The 13,154-nt window shown below is 35.3% G+C and overlaps 2 long non-coding RNA genes across 10 annotated transcripts; one reads left to right on the forward strand and one right to left on the reverse strand.

The window, feature by feature from the left end:
• The first annotated feature begins 329 nt into the window (after positions 1-329).
• Positions 330-6,424, forward strand: LOC112178192. 4 transcript variants are annotated; one of them, XR_005804652.1, is made up of 10 exons: positions 330-680; positions 1,865-1,921; positions 2,087-2,131; positions 2,859-3,021; positions 3,141-3,735; positions 4,115-4,228; positions 4,465-4,655; positions 4,770-4,999; positions 5,782-5,834; positions 5,931-6,424. It is a non-coding gene; the product is annotated as an uncharacterized LOC112178192 (long non-coding RNA). The 4 variants fall into 4 exon arrangements; XR_002927411.2 differs by having other exon boundaries at positions 1,865-1,917; positions 5,931-6,423; XR_002927415.2 differs by having other exon boundaries at positions 334-680; positions 1,865-1,917; positions 3,141-3,231; positions 5,931-6,420.
• A 271-nt stretch (positions 6,425-6,695) lies between these two features.
• Positions 6,696-11,754, reverse strand: LOC112178100. 6 transcript variants are annotated; one of them, XR_005804633.1, is made up of 12 exons: positions 11,598-11,754; positions 11,024-11,113; positions 10,522-10,569; positions 10,314-10,445; positions 9,715-9,789; positions 9,519-9,566; positions 8,535-8,748; positions 8,246-8,451; positions 7,876-7,911; positions 7,426-7,525; positions 7,291-7,347; positions 6,696-7,181 (listed from the first exon to the last, which is right to left on the reverse strand). It is a non-coding gene; the product is annotated as an uncharacterized LOC112178100 (long non-coding RNA). The 6 variants fall into 6 exon arrangements; XR_002927387.2 differs by lacking the exon at positions 7,876-7,911; XR_005804636.1 differs by lacking the exon at positions 7,291-7,347.
• Positions 11,755-13,154: the final 1,400 nt, after the last annotated feature.

Here is a 13,154-nt window from a genome sequence, read left to right on the forward strand (position 1 = left end):
TGCTATTGTTTAGGCACGAAGATGCCAAAAATAACAAGAGCAAGAAGTGAAGAATGAGGCGAGAGATCGGGTTAAAGTAAACATAGATATCCATTATTTTCTGGCCTTTAACTTCGTGTACGTTGCAGATGCATAGGATGCTGAGCACAAATTGAATTTATAGCAACTATAAGGTTGAACCGCGTGGTTAGGTTTATTTGTCCAGACTCCAGAATATTCCAAGTCGTCATGCAACATCAACCCAATTTACAAGTTTAGGAAACTTTTAAGTGATGATGGATGAGTGAGTGATGGAGGTGCGTTTTAGATTAGAAATTAATCCAATCAGTAAAGACTTTGAAGAGTCTCCCTTCTCCGCTGTGCTCCTAGGTCGTTTCTGGGAGTATTCTCTAGTAGCGACGTGGAACATTACAATCAAGTGATCATGACCGTTGAATTATGTAACCGGCTGACCCTTGGTTGGATCGGAGATGCCATGCGAAGGAAAAAGATCGAGTAGCCCTGGTTCTTCTTCCCCAATATAATTGGTTAGAGAAGGCTCTGGTTCAATCACCATACAAATGCGTTCAGTGCGAGAAGCCCTCTTGCTCTCTTAAGTGGATATGTTGTTGCGTTACGAGTTTGGATTTTATATATTTGGAGTCGTAGTTGATTATCCCTATTGCTAGCAAATTCTGAAGGTAGTTGCTTTTTCCATTAAGATACTAGTGTTAATGGGGCCTATTGCTATTCTGGTAAAAACCAATTTGTTTATGGATTGAAACTAATTAAGTTGCTTCATGGTTTTGATTTGTTACTGTCAAATCTCCGACTTATGATTTCTCGTTTCAAGATATAGATGATATGCTAGTAATTCACCGACATTTAGTATGCAACAACACTGTGTAGAATTTGATTTCATTAGCTTAATTATGTCAAACTGAAAAGGTAGGATTTCCATCTCTGTGAACTTTAAGACCATTACTGAGGAAGTGTTCTTATAGCTAAGACCGTATGTTGGCTTAGCAGTTAGTTTAAAGTTAAGGATGGAGTTGAGAGTTTAACCAAAGAGCGTAGGAGATTAGTCCTAATTACTTTTTATGGACTAATAAACTTGAAAGCTTCAGACCCTCTTCCATAGTAATCTTAGAGGTTATCCGGTGAATGATTCTCTTCAGTTTGTCTTGTTGGAAAATTTTGGCCTGCTATAGAGCTGAAGTTAACTTTGTTTTGCACCATAAACCCCACCCTTTTGCAGCAAACGACATGGAGAGTGAGCTCTCTGAATTATTGCTTCTTATTCTGGTTTAAATTTGGTGATATTGAATTATAAAAATGTAGGCCAAGTGCATGATTGTGTTCTGTTTCACTGTGGCTGGTATCTGTTCTCCAGTCAATGGGTGCACTCAACGTGTGTGTCAGGTTTTGATTGACTTCATTGATACCTCCAATTATGTTTAACCCGGATGGATATATTTTGTTGACCAATACATCAGAATGGTCTTTTTGTTCAATTTGATCTATGATTATTTACTGGAAGCCACCTTTTTTTTTTTTTCCCTAGTGGACTATCAAATTATAGGTTCCCAATCAGGGACTGAAATGAATGAGGAAAAGCCTATGTAGGCTACTTGTCAAAAGTGTACTTTCATACCTCTTAATCTTCCTTCTTAGATCTATAACCAGATTCCTGCTATTGGTAAGGTGGTAGCTTTCTTCTGCTGCATAAATTAATAGTAGTAATAGTAAACAAACCTATGTTCAGATTGGAAACAAGATATTTTGAAATATTATGCAATAATAATCTCACTGGAAATTTTCTTGATTTCGCCTCTTAGCTTCTGTGGAAAGTTAACAAGCTCATTAATCTTTTTCGCTTGGGCAGGAGGAACTAAAATCTGTTGAATGCCTCCAACCTGCTTCCCGATGCTGCACAGAGTATGTTAGTTTTTCAATTACCTTTTGAAGGCACCTAGTTTTAGAGTAAAAGGAACTGGAATTGAATATCTTTCAAATTTGTTTGTTCTAGCCATGTAAGAAAAATGAGGTGATTCTCTTTATATAATGTTAGTCATCTTCTAGTAGATTGAATATGAATATTTTGCAGGATTGCTGATTTTGTGACTGCGAATCCAGATCCGTTAATACCAACGTAAGAATATCACCAAATTTTTGTAAAGTTTAGTTTGCATTATGTGCATTGTGATCATTTCCTGTTGCTTTTGGAAATGGCTCTGGTACCATCTTCTCTTTACTTTTCATTTCTTGTTTACCATTTTCAAGAGAAATGCTGCTCTACTATTAAGATAAAATTGCTTCAAACAAAGAAATTGTTAGCACTATTGAACTGAGAACAACTTCCCAGCAAATGTAAAATATGTTGTGCTAAAAGTTCATGAAGCATTTGAATTCTTTCTATAGATAGAAATGTGGACTCAATCTTCATCCTTAGTCCTCAATTGTATTTCTGATAGTTATTTCAGTCTTGGGTCATTTGTTAAGGAAGTGTGATTTTGATGATGCCTAAAACTTACTGTTATTGATGGAAGTAGCAGTAAAGCTAGAAAACATTTTGTGCTTGGTTCCTAAAATAACAAGATTAACCAACATTTGATTAGCAGTATCGTTGGCCTCTTCTTTTCCCTCCTCTGTAATACAGTATCAATCAATCAGTATCGTTCCTAAACTTTCTAATGAAGCATTCATGAGGTTGCTTGTCTTTATGTGGCCTCACAAGTGTACATTCCTTTTTCTAGTTCTGCATTCCATGAGGGGTGTCTCCAATTTATACTAAGATAGTCAGACACAAAGCATCTTGAAGTTTCTAAATTTTTATATGCAAAAGAGCCAGATGTTTTACCTTTGAACTGGATTTGCAGGATTTGCGAAAGCTTGTTTGTACCTGCGTATAGCTTCTGGTCTTCTAGTACCAGAAGCCAAGCTGTTTCTGCATTTGGAGGATTTGCTTTATGTGGTTAAAGCCAAACCCCTTGATCGCAGGATGATGTGTGACTCACCGATTGTGCAAACTAAGTTGAGCCAGTAAGGCTGCATTCTTGTTCTTTGTAGTTACTCTTTCTTGTTTTAGTTATATATGCAGGGGATCTCTGAGCTTTTCCTTTGTAATGATTTCTTCTTTGTTCTTTGGTTGCATTTTGCAGAAGTGATTCTCTCTGTAAATATTCTCATTCTAGCATCTCATGTGATTCTGAATTTCAGTCAGAGGTTGTGAAAGATGACTCGTTGTCAAAGGTAAGTACCGGTGCACATCTTCCAGGCAAATGATTTCGAATTGCTAAAATGTTCTGTTGGGAACCACGTGAATTCAATTGATCTGGAAATGAATGAATTTGTTCTATTCATTTGCAAGTGAAGTTTACTGTTATTTAATAAAGATATTTCCAGGCTAGTTTAGTAAATTTAGGACATGGACTCTCTCTTCTAGGAATTTGCATTCCAAATCCACTCAGAATTCTACAAAATCTTTGGAATTTGAGGAAATCATGTGGGTCGTAGCACGTTCTAGCAAAATCTTTGTTGCTTATGGATTATGCGTAACTTGGTCCAAAATACTAACTACATATAACTTTATTCTCATTGTTTGTAGTATGTTTGGTTTTTCTTTAGTGGTCAAACTACAGTTCCTAAATTTGGTATTTTGTTTGATTTTTGGGTGAGTAATCTTGATGATGGTATTGAACGACTTGGATCCTGCAATAAAAGTTCATACCCGACAAGTTCCAGCTTGAATAGGATGTAAGCTTTTTCCCTGGAAGCAACAAGCAAATTCTGTGTCTCTTTTCTACTATTCTGTTTGCATTTGTAAGGGGTTCATGTGAAAGTTTAGGAATAATAGTACATGACAAAGGAATTTATTTTAAATTCAATAAGATGTGTTAGTTAGGAGGCAGTTGTGTAATTGCATCAACTAGAGGGATTCATATTCGATACGGTACTTATTGGTATGCTAGACTCATTTTCAGCAATCCTGTATTGTCTTTGAACTGTCGCAAAATTCCTCATATTCCACCTAATGAGCGTCTGATTGTTCAAATCTCCTCCAGTATCTTAGAGCTGTTGTATATTTAAGGACATCTTTGCCATAGTGTCACCAATGGATGTGCTTCTACTATAGGTACAAAGATTGGAACGGCAGCTGCTTGAAGAAATAGAGCTACGTGCTATTCTGGAAAATGCAATTGAGAAAAATGCTACTCAATTCTCCAGTCCAGCATGCCTTCCTTACAATGTATGTTTTCTAAACATTGTTTAATTTATCCTCTCTATTTCAGCATTTCCTAAATCATCAGCTCAACAAGCGAGTGAAAGTCCTAAAAGTCCTAAAATCGACATTTTGTAAATTTTAGGACTTTTGGATTCATAGCAGACTAATATGTAGTTTGCGAGCAATGTGACATTGTCCACTTAATGTTTGACATAAATAATTTATTTTTTAATCGTCTGTTACATAAAACCTATGTACAGGCTCAAGAGATCCTAAGCATTATTGCTGCAGTGGAGGTGACAGTTTCCGAACTAGAACAGGATCGGAGTTGGTTGCATTGCATTTCCAACCAAGTCAAGAAAGAAATAAAAGAAGGCTGGCAGAATATCGTCTGAGGCATCCATCTCCTCGGTCAATGTCTCCTCGCCCGTCCAGCATTATGAAACTGCCGGTATAATGTCTTGTCATATATTGATCTCATATTGTTTAATGACCTGGCTGAAATAGAGTAATATTGCTCATTTTATGGATGTTGTCATTAATATCGTTCTCTGTGCTTATTTAGATTTCATCTTCCAGAATGTCTGCTGACCACCCGAGGTGGGTATCCAACTGGGGGATTAACTGCACGTGCAATACAGTTGGGAAGTAAATCTGTTTTACTGGCACATGCCGTGCAGGTGCAATAGTTTAGAGATGTCTGGGAAGTCGTCCTTGGCTTGAAGACATCAGATCTGAAGTGTGGTGATTTTCTGAGCTACCAGTTGACGATCCATCTCCCATCACTTGTTTGTGGTACGTTGCATTTCAAATTTGATTAGAAGGGTTGAATCGCCTGCGCATGATACTATGGAGTTGTCATACCAATGAAAAGATCTAAAACAAAATATCCAAGGGTGTTTTAGCTGAACTACTAGTTATAAATCGTTTATTTGATTTAGAGATGTAAAGATTCTGAAAAGAAAAAATGCGTTTTAGAAACTTGTGATACAGAACATAATGATATGGGTGATGATTGTGCAAGCAAGACACTGGCACTTATCTGAATGTAATACAGTGTTTTTCGTGTTTCATTTACAGAACTTGTGGTTGATTGCCTATTACTCTATTAGTAATATATGGTAATGCAAAAGACTTGAAGATAATTTGATGATATGCGAAGGCACTTTCAATTGATGGATTACATTTTAACATTTGAAATAACATGTGCCATTTAAGAACAGGGAGGGAATGCGTTTGGAATGTTTACAAAGTTGGGAGTGCATGTTGAATAAGTATGCGGGTTGGGGTAATGATGATAATCAATTTCCTATAGCCTGATTAGAAACCTACAGGTGATGCTGTCAACTAAGGATAGGAAAGACAACAACAAATTGAAAATCAACTCAAAATCAAGGAAACCGGAAACCAGATGAAAGCATAAAGCATCCCGGTTTTCACAATTGTGTGCAAGTTTTTTTATAGTTCCTAGTTTGCTACTTTGTCTCATAGACATTTTATCTGTTTAGTTAGTGAGATATGAAAGCTGGTGATGTTTTCTGTGCACATTTGCTTATCCCCATGCAACTGTTATTCAGTGAGCACCAAGCAGAAGCGTTAACGGAGAAGGGTCAAGGACGTACAAGAGATGGTAGACATCCAACAGAATCAATTATGTGACTACTGAGTAATCCCTGGTGTAAGTATACATGTATTATATACAACTTATGCAATCTTTCTTTTGCAGGAAAATGATCTTCATGGAGAAACAGATATGGGAAGCATGAGAGTGCATCACTAGTGATAGGCGATCAGCTAGTGTATCAATAGCACATTGAATTATTTATCATACTAATCATTGCGTTGAATTCACTTAAACTGTAGCCTAAGAAAGACTGCGTTTAGCATATGTACTGAAAAAGCCATTCAGCATTTTGGACTGCACAGAGATGGGTACCTGATCTCTAGAGTGCACAATTTGAGCCTAAAAATATTTGTCCAGCCTGCCCTGTTATTTCATCTTGCATGCATTGGTGGCTACATAAACTCGGTGTACACCTTTGTGATTCATGGTGACATATTTGCATTCTTGCTGACTTTATTGAGCCGGTATTTATAGATTTCTTGAAGTCATAGATTGCATTTATTTTCAGGTGGAACTCTTTTGTAGGCAACTGCCCCAGTGCCCTGTATGGAAATTATGTATGTTGAGGACTTTGTTCTTTTTTTTTGGTCAAAGAGGACTTTGTTCTGGGTTATTCTTTTTCTCTTCTTTGGGTAGTTTGTAAGTTGGTCCATTAAGAATTTGCCATCTTTTAACTATAAATGACTAGAGACTTAGAGAGCCTAAGCAATAGTGTAGATGCAATCCACCTTGAGCCAGGGCCGGCCCTGGGTTTAGGCCCAGCAGGCCTGTGCCTATGGCCCTCAAATTTCATGGGCCCCTGAAATTAAACCAAGTTTTATATATACTAGTAATAGTTGTCCGCGCTTTGCTGCGGGAATTAAAAACTGAAACTTAACTGAAAATGAAAGAGTAGAAAAGAAAGTGTAAATACATGTTTGAAAGAAGTACAGTGTGAATGTAAGAGGTTGGCAAGCTACCACTTAATATTCATACAGATATAGACAACTAATAGCAAATTCAAATAATTGGAGGGGCTGGCTGAGCCACTGAGCATAAGCTTTGACCATGAAGGAATAATACTCTGCAATTCAGCAAAACACTGATGCGCACACAGCCTTCTGATAAGCTGAAGTCACATTTAACTGAATCTGTTCCAGTTTAAGATGAGGTTCTTTCAGAAACACTACCACCTCGTCAAACGCATACAAACAGCACTGCCAACTGAACTTTGCTTGAACTTCCTTGTAAACTTATTGAATTCCTTCCGGAATATCTGCTTCTGCCAAGAAGTTAGATTGAGTATCAGAATGAAATCAGCCGAATAAGCTTTCTGCTTTTCTTTTTGGAATTTTTGGTTTGCCTCTCGAATGTCTGTAAATTGATTAGTAAAAAGAATTAGTACTATATATGTAAACTGTTAAAAAGGAAAAGAAAAAAAAAGTTAAAATTTTTTTTTTGAAGCAAGTATTTAGTTCATGACCTGCAGTAGCATACAGTGAGTTGTAATGCGGTTTGTTGGAAAAGACGGGCTGAAGTTCTGGAAAAGAGGACAAAAGGGTTGTGATAAGGTTTTTTTGATGTCAGAAAGTTTTATTGCAAAATAACATAATCTTACCTTTTGTGACATTGTAAAGTTGAGTATGGTTGTTGATGGCATCCAGGTGCTTGAACAAAATTGAAGTCCATTATACTGGTAATGCATGGCTTACATTTTTCTGTATAAAAATAGCAAAAATGAAAGCCGGAAGGTAAAATCTTTCCTAGATCATAATATCTCACATGTTTCCTAAAAAAATAAAATAAAAAAAGTGTTGAAAACGTCAAACACAAAAGAGATCTGGATAATTTCAGTCATAGATGATAGAAAAATATATATCACATATTCATTTTCCATTGTTTATCTGCCATTCAATATTAATCATCAAGTTAAAACAATGTTCTCTTAACTGTGTATACAAAATGCTAACCTTTGAACTGAATCTTTAAATTCGCAAATCTCTACGTCTAACAGTTCATACTAAAAGATTAATTTTCTACAAATCAATTATTGTAAATAATTATTTACCTTTAAGTACGTATTGTTAGGCTCCACTTTTTCACTCTAAACAATAACAAAGATGAGTAAGATTAAAAGCAAAAACTATTTCTCTTCAACGTAATATTGTGCGGTTCATTTGGATCAGATGAATTTTAACTAACAATCCAAAGATGAATAACAATCAATATTGATCATTGTACTCACAAACTGGACTTGGATGATTGATATTAGGCAATTCTTCAATTAAGTATAAATAGAGCAAAGTGAGTAACTGAATTTGAAATTGTTAAATTGGAGAACAATCCTAGTTGAGAAAATATATGGATTCTTGTATAAGAGATATATAGAGAAATCTTTAAAGCAAGAACACAAAAAAGAGAACAATAGTTGGATATACCTCTTTGCAAATGCCTCCTCCAGGGGAACTGTAAAGTCAAGCTTGTTCTGCGGCAGAGGACCAATTGTATATTGAGCTTTCTCTTTATCATACACAAACTTGTTATCAGCAAGTTTAGAAGAATATGTTTGATAGAGCCTGTCAACAAGTTTTCTGCCAATTCCCTTGCCTTGAGCGGCCTTCTTGTTTTCAGAAGTAATATGAACCTGTGAGGAATAGTATGCCATTAAGAATTTTATACTGAACATAGTAAACTGCACAGCAAAAGAATGACATGAGGTAGACATACAGAATATTGGTAGAATACAGAATCTGGAGCTTTCACAGTGAGTTTGAAGTGGTTTGCAAGCAATTGTTTCCTACTCGTAATAGAATACTTGGGAGAAGTCAGGACTCCTGGCTTCACATTGGGTGGAATGGTTGGAGGATGTGGTGGGATCAAATTTGGATCCTTACTTGCGTTCCCCGCACCAGCAGCAGCCACATCCACCATCCTTTATGATCTGCAAGCCATTAATGAAAGAAAAAAATGAAGATACTTTGGCAGAGAAATCATACAGAATCATAAGGACTTTTGCATATACTAAGATTGTGAAATGATCATGATTCATGCAGTTTACGTGCCACATTTCCTATTAACTTATTCAGTGATTCATCAATCGACAAGAGTATAGATGTTGTAAGACCATGTCGATATGAGAGAAGTATTCTTGATTGATTAGAAAATTTTCTCGCTTTTCGTAAATGTATAAAGCTAACAATGCAAACTGATGTAAATCGTTTTTCTTAAATGGAGTATAATCTCATTTTAAACATGTGATATCCATCTTAAGCGTAAAATATGAACAGAAGCACAAAATCTACAAAATTTAAGCAGAGGAAACAGAATCTACCACAAATTTCCTAATAAATCATTAAGTGATTCACCAATAATAAGTTTTTATACCATTAGATTACAGATGTTGTAAGACCAGGTTGCTATCAGAGAAACACTCTTGATTGATGAGAAAATTTTCCAACTTCTTACAAATATATAAGACTAATCATGCAAAGCAATATAAATAGTCTTCTTAGATAGAGTAAAACCTGTGATTCAATAATCCTAGCACGAATTTTTGATAACAACCATGTTAGTACTATTTTAGTCACTGAGCAATCAAACTCAATACAACCATTTATCATTTGTGTGGTCCAAGTTCTATATAGAACTTCAACTCATCCTGTAAAAACATCTACATAATTATGTATGCAGTCTGACAAAAACATTTCATACCCAAGTTCAAAGCACTTTCAAATTCCGATTGCACACTGTTACTAATATCTGCAAACCAAAAAACAAAGAAACCATTTATTTCTACATATACCTATATTCAATCAGTGAAGACAATAGAACTGACTGAAGAGCAAAAGCCAAAAAAAAAAAACCAAAACCAGAAACCGAAAACCCACCAAAATAATCACCAGCATACCTAGACAATGACCAATCTCAATACAGACCAAGAAAAGCAGCAACTGAACAATACAAATAATCGTTTGCATAGAACCTGCACAACCAAAAAAAAAAACACATTATCACCAGTGGAACACAAAGAAACATCAATTGTTCTCAGTAGGATGATAATCATAGGAATTGTGATCAGAGCAATCACCAATAACTGTTTCTTGTTCTGTTGACCTTCTTATAAGACATTTTAATTGATATATATATGAGGCCTGGTTCTATTAACTATTCTCACATTTAATCAGTCATTTATATTTAAACAAATGCCACTGAATACTAAACAATGAAGGATGCAAACAAACATCTTTCCCATACAAAATGAACAGCCACTATTCACTATTCTATCATTTAAACACTCACTCACATTAAGTGATACACTTTGTTCCGCTACGGTAATTAATGCGATACACTTTGCATACAAAATGCAACTAAATATGCATACTATGCGTGAAGCAGGCATCCAACCAATAATAAAAAAAAAAAACAGAATTAGTATAAATTATAAAGAATTTTTTACCAAAATCAGTCATTTAGACCAACATCATAAAGGTGATAATAAATACTCACGTTGTCTCCACCTTCTTGATCTAATTTGTCGATCTTTCTCCATATCAGAAATAGGACCAGAAGCTTGGCCTTCTCCATTCTGATGACGTAAATGTCTCCTTATTTCTGTTTCTTCTGGTTTTGCTGCCATCACTGTATTAAAAAATTATGATATATCAATACACTTAAAACAAACACCAAGTCAAAACAAACAATCACCTAGCCATACCTGAATCCAATGCAGTTGGGAAATTGAATAACACACTGTTTCCAGAATCTGAATAATCAAACAGTAACAGTTAAAGAATTGAACATTACCACAACTATACACATTGTGAATTCAATACAAAAACATCTAACTAAGCTTTAGCTGATTCACCTGAATAAAAACAATAGACCACGATAGTACCACAATAGACCACAATACCACCAATACACCTCAGAAAACGATTAATCAACTACTTTAGGTTTATGTAAAGAACGGAAACATTTTATTAGCTCAATATGCATTATTGAAAAAAAGCACATAATAGTTAGCTTCATCAATGCACCAACCACAAACTGATTTGAAGTCATTGATTCAACATAGACGTGAGCAAATCAGTTGAATTCAAATCAGTCTACGCAAATCACAACATTATCAGTCATCAGTAGAAGAAAATATTCCACTCATGGAAACCAATAACAATTCACTAAATGATATCAAAGATGAGTCAGATTAAAAACCAAACCTGGTTTATTTCTTGTTAACCAAATCCTTTTCCTTCAGAATCTCCAAAAAAAAGAAAGACCTTGGAATCGTTGAAAGGTTAAAACCCAGGCTACAAAAACAAACCAAATCTCATACATTAATAATTCAATCAAATAAGCTTTAACTAACAAAAGAGACATTAACTGAGACCAATCAAGACCAACTAATCTGATAAAAAACCACAGAATAAATCCATGAAATCAAGCAAGTCAGAGGGGAATTCAATTGAGTTTACAGGGCCAAAATTTATCAGATCTGTCATTCAAGGAAAAAAAAAAAAAAACTCTATTCAACCAAGTTCCCCTGCAGATCCTAGATTCTAGAAACCCAGTTACTATGAGATGGATGTTTATTACGTGATTGCAGCAAAAAAAAACCCTCAATCAAAAACCAGATTCTCTAGTTTTTGTTAGATGGCAGATTATGCTAACCCAGTTACTATGGAGATCGATGTTGATTACGTGATTCCAGCAACAATCGATCTCTCTATCTCCTCGCACAAAGCAAACAAACACACAATGACGAAGAAAAAAGGAGGGCAAAGGCAACGTTACCTCGTTTTCGTCGTCAATCCTTCACGTCTCTCTTCCTGTATTTCTCTGTTTGTCTTTGTTTTCAGGTTGTTGTTCTTTTGAGGATTGGTGAGTAGAGAAGAAGATAAAATCGATACAGCAACAGCCGACTGTAGAAGAGAAGATAAGATCATCGATACACAGCCGAAAAAACATAAAAAAAATAATAATAATATCAAAGGAGGGCAAAACAGTTACTTCACTGTTCTATGAACAGTAACCTAGCGAACAGTTACGGAAAAAGGAGGCCAGAACCGTCACTTTACTGTTCATGAACAGTACCATCGTGAACAGTGAACTCATCTTTGGTATATAGTAAATTTATATGTGTAAAAAATTAAAAGTAATATATGCCTATATGTCTTGTCGTTTTATACTTCTTCTCTAGTTCTCCTAAAATTCAGGGAGTCGGCGTCTCTTGTTCTTACCACCTCCATAATCCCAAATTCTCAATTCTCAAATCTCAAAACCTAGCAGCTAATTCATCATCAGATCATTGATTCATCGTCGCCAATAATCATCATCATTTGCAATCATTCTTTTGTTTTCTTGTTCTTTGTAATGTTTTATTAATTTTTTTTAAATTTCTAGCAAATTTGGGAATTTGGAAGAAGGAAATAGCGGTTGATTTTAACCTTTTGATACTAATTAACACAGCAATTTCGTTGGGTAAGTCTTTAAGTATTCTTTGCAAATTCAAATATTTTTCAATGATTAAGATTTTAGGGTCTGTTTTCTTTATTTTTCTTCTTATTCGATTCGTCTGAACTAATAGTGATTATAACTAATTATGAATTAAGTGCATCTTTGTTATTTGTTAATGGAATCATGGTAGACTGGTACTAGTGCCGAAGTGGTATCAGTATTAGATGCAAGCTAGAGTTTTTTTTTTTTTTTTTTTTTTTATACATAAACCACAGAGCTATACTCTATTATGCAGAGATGCGAAAAGCATCCAAGTGCAGAAGATAGCAAGTTTTGTTGCCTTTGCTACCTTTTGCTCCTGAAATACTGACAATATAAATTCAGAAAGTAAAACAAAGACATGAAGAGTCGATCAAACTGACAAACTTTTATAAAAGTAGAGGAATCTGAGTGGTGGACTTGGTTTAATGGATTATGAAGGCAGAGTATATATTAGTGAGGACTTTAGTAGTTTAGTTGCAAGTGATTATACTACTAAATTGTATTCTTATAGAAACCTGTAAGCCTATTAAAAAGCTGTAAACTTAGTAAATTACTTACTTTTAAAGAGGAAAAAAAAATTGTGAATATATTCGAAAGTGGAGAGCCCCATTTTTTTTTCCGCCTAGAGCCCCTGAAAACTCAGGGCCGGCCCTGCCTTGAGCACAGCGAAAAACAAATATCAATGGTGGACGACAAATTAAAAATCAATCAAAGATGTTCCCATTTCTACTTGCTTGACCCATCAAGACAATAGGGAAACAAGCAAGGATACAAAAAAACCTCCAAGGCCATATGCATTTGAGGCCACGAAAAGGTTTGAGTCCAGGCAACACAATATTATAGCCTGCTTGA

This window comes from Rosa chinensis, chromosome 1, assembly GCF_002994745.2.
Source record: "Rosa chinensis cultivar Old Blush chromosome 1, RchiOBHm-V2, whole genome shotgun sequence".
In the NCBI taxonomy this organism is placed as follows: Eukaryota; Viridiplantae; Streptophyta; class Magnoliopsida; order Rosales; family Rosaceae; genus Rosa; species Rosa chinensis.